Source organism: Agrilus planipennis, unplaced genomic scaffold (genome assembly GCF_000699045.2).
Source record: "Agrilus planipennis isolate EAB-ADULT unplaced genomic scaffold, Apla_2.0 scaffold50, whole genome shotgun sequence".
Lineage (NCBI taxonomy): Eukaryota > Metazoa > Arthropoda > Insecta > Coleoptera > Buprestidae > Agrilus > Agrilus planipennis.
In genome coordinates this window covers 1,287,465-1,291,789 of record NW_020438881.1, presented here as the reverse complement: position 1 = coordinate 1,291,789, position 4,325 = coordinate 1,287,465, and positions in this window count along the sequence as shown.

Here is a 4,325-nt window from a genome sequence, read left to right as displayed (position 1 = left end):
ACTACAATCGCTGCAATACGTAATCTGTACATTGAACGTGTAGGATCGGGACTTTAAGTTGATTTTTCATTTTTTTATTTTTTTATTTTTATTGTAAATTAATGTGCAATGTTCCTTTTAAAGTAAATAATACCGTGATAAATATCGCTTCGCATTTCACTATAAGAATTTAAAATGTCGTTTACAAAAAGTTAATCGTTACTTCAAGATCGTCCATAAATCTCAATTAAGTTGGCAATTAGCAAATGTTAAAAATGATCATCGCATAATTTTATCAACGGGTCACTTATTATTAAACGGTCATTTAATCGCGCAATTAATAATTGAGTATTTATTAGACGGGCGTCGATGATCACTTCATTAATTACTTCAGCTCCTGACTGAATCGAGTAAACATCTTCTTATGTTACAGACATCTATAGATCCAGTACAAGAGGAAAACAAGGAAAATCCATCCCTTATAAAATAATACTTGGCAACGGTGTAATAGGCCACGGGGCACAATGACTTATATGTCGGCCACAAGTTATAAAAGCTATATATGTCCCGTCGCGATAAGACTGTACTAATTATCCCATGTCGTTTACTTTGTTGCTGTGCTATTAAGGGTGCGCCACGTGGAAAGAGAGGGTGTTTATACTAAGGGAGAAAAAGTGCTAATTTTTGTTGCAATGCTCTTAAAAACAAATGCCTAAAAATTTCGCACTTTCCCAAATTGTACGAAAACTTCAATCAAACAATCAAACCCTTTAAAATTTATTGAAACCTAACCCAATAATCAACAAATCTTAACGGCTAACGATAAATAGAAAAATAAACATCAAGAAAGGGAGCAACACTTTGGTTAAAGATTTTTCTAAATTGCTATTTATACAAATAAAATAATTTTCATAAGAAAACTAGGCGAATAGAAAAATTGATGAAATTATTAAAGCATAAAGAATCTCGCTATAATAAGTTTAAACAGTTATATAAATTATTGCTTGTTTTAATTCTCTTCTGTCGCTTATATATCCCATTTGTCTTTACTTGAAGTGTGTAATTATTTAATAAAAAAACAAGTTGTGTTAAGAACGGTGAATAGTGTTAATGCATAAGGAACATAACTTATCACAATATGAGGGTACCAACTTAAACAACTATTAACTATTAACCTTTTTTTGAATACTTAAGAAAGGCGTTCATCCTTTACCTATGTACATTGGTATAAATTCTTCACAGTTTGTGCCTTGTTTTATACCTATACATCATAGGGGCAGTGGACTTGCAATGGAATGCGAAATTCAATATTCGGAGTTAATATATATGTTACCGGAAACATATGAAATCCGTCATTGTATACAATTCCTTGGAAAAGTATATAATTCCTAAGAAATGTGTGAAATAAATTACATTAGACACATTTCTTAGGAAATCTATACATTTCCTAAATAGCAATCGGAAATGTATTACAGGTAATACTAAATAGGCAATAATACGGCAGGCTGTTTGGAGATACCTATATCCATTCGAGGCGTCATTTTTCGGTTAGGAAGATTTATAACAGACTGGAGTTTCTTTAATGCCCCTGCTCGACGGAGGTTGGCTGATATGTTAGATGTCAGAATAAAGTGACGAGGTTATCTTTGTTTCAGCAAACACGATGACCTTGAACTTCTAATTTGTTGTAGAAGTGATAATGATGATCATTTTCATATATATATATGTTGGGCGCGGAGATCATAATGAAGCATACTTTTCGAAGGCATTATTCCAACATATCAGCCTCCGTCTCCTGCGCGCAGGGGCATTAAAGAAACTCCAGTCTGTTATAAATCTATCTACTAACCAATAACGGCACTAATGCATATACATCTCCAAACCTAACCTAACCAAACAATAACGTCGCCAATGCATATACTTCAAGCGATCGTACTAGAACCGCGTTAACTCTGCTTAACTCAGTTTACTAACGTGTTTTATTTATTTTATTCACAGAAAGCATTAGTTTTATACATTTCCTAGAACAATATCGGAATTTCATACAATTCCTAGGAAATGTAAACATTTTTCAGGATAGATATGAGTATTAAAAATCTTTGAAACAATATTTGATAGATTTCTTAAATAGCCTAGGAATTGTATACATTTCCGGTAACACATATTTAGGTATTTAGCGATAATATTCAACATTTATTGCAAAAATGAAACATTGAAACTTTTAACTTACTGTCTAATAACAGAAAGAATATTGTAAAGCATATACCGTTCGTTGGGGTTATTCTTCTGTCGCTGACAATTCCAAGGCCATCAAATGAAAATGATTAGAAGATTTTTAACATAAAAACCTACGATAAATAAAGTACAGCCGCGAATTGTGGATTACATCGTTTCTAAGGAGGTAGTAGGTACGTAAAGTGAAAACACATTGGTGGCAAGTTAATATGCTAACATAGGAACATTCTATTAGATACATACAAAGGTGGCCTCGTTTTTTGAAAAATGCGACCTTACAGGAAAATTCGAGAAAATACCTAACTTGACAAATAGTATTTGTTTAATATTTTACGCCTTGACAACTCAACCGATCATCATGAAATATTTGTACACACATTTTCAGGGTTACAGTACACGGTACGTTTTATCCAGAAAAAGTATATACATACAATTTTATGGAAAATTAAATTAACTAAAAACCTCGATAATGCATAAATTGACTCCTACATTTGCTTAAAAGAGGCGTGTCGTACTTTTCAAATGATGTTGCGCCCGGCGTAAATACTTGTTAACAGTTTAAACATGCTGGTATAGCTTATGAATGGGTAAATGTTTCCCATGTATAACAGTTTAGTACTCAATTGCGCCAAGTCGAACGAATCAGCTGGTAATATGGAGCGTTTACCGACGCTCATAGAAGGTGAACGACGCGGCAGTTGCAGCAGCGTCGTCGACGTCGGTACGACGGGTTGCAACGGCCCGTAATTTCCACTCATTTGTGTAGAAATGGTCGCGTTATTATTACGGTTATGGTTATTGGCCACCTGTTTAACCGTTTCTGAAGGAGACTCGTTATATTGATGGCTGTCTGAAAGCCGGGCTCTCGCTGGATGGCTGGCCGACTGGCGCGCGAGTTCTTCCGCCTCTGGTTCCGTTCCGATCCGATCCTTCCATTGCCGATCGATTAATCAACAACCGAATTGCACGTTGCAAGATATTCGAATGATATCGACATTTTAAAGCATTGCCCATTAATCGGACGATTATTATTCTGTTTTTAACGGCTATTATCTTCTCATTTTTAACGGTAAGTATCCGACAAAAATCAGTATCCGGTGCATCTTTCATAACTACAGACGTGCAAAATTGTTTTCTAAAAGTATTTAAATACTAAATTCAAATACTTTTTTGATTTGTTATTTCAAATGTAAAATACAAAATAGATTTCCCTTTTGCATTTTAAATGCTAAATGCAAAATACGTATTTTCAAATAAATACTTTTTACTACCTATTCAATTTTCTACATTTACTTAAGTATAAAATATTTTTTAAGAAAACCTTGCAGACATTTTTTTAAATATTGGAATTTTTCTATACTAATAGTGGTGTTCGCACTATATCACAAGCTGCAAAGATTAAATATGATTCATTTTTTCTGTTTGAAGTGATTGAGACATATATATCTCACTATCTTTATGTAATAGTTTCTTCAGTTCCGCAATAAATAATTCTTCTATATGCTCCCTTATTTGCCTTTGTCTCCCGTTTTAATTGGAAAAAAGACATTAATGCCACAATAGTTTGTTTACCGTGAAAGACGATCAGAGCTAAAATAGGTTTGCAAATAATCTTATTGATGCAAAATCAACATCAATCATTTTATTTCAAACTATTCACAACCGCATTCTCGCATTCTGTTTCTGATCTTTTACACATTGTAATAAGAGAAAGAAATGAAATCCATAGTTTCCTTAGCTTTGGGTTCATCTAATAAGTGAAGTTAAATTAAAGCGATATGAAAATTAATATAGTTAGTATATATTGTGTCGATTTAAATTACATCAGACAATTGTTTGACATTATTTCTGAAAAATCTGCAGATGTTTTTCATCATTATCATAAGGTCGTCAGTCCTAAGACTGGTTGGACACGTACCTCCAGTCTTTCCTATGCTGAGCTATACTTCGCATTTCCCTAAAACTAGAAAAGCCCACATCCTTAACTATTTGCGAAGAGTAATCTAATCTAAGTCTACCTCTACCCCTCCTAACTCCTGTTTCTGCCTCTAATATGTCTCTGACTAGACCTTCATGCCTGAGAAGGTGTCCTACCAACCTATCTCGCCTAT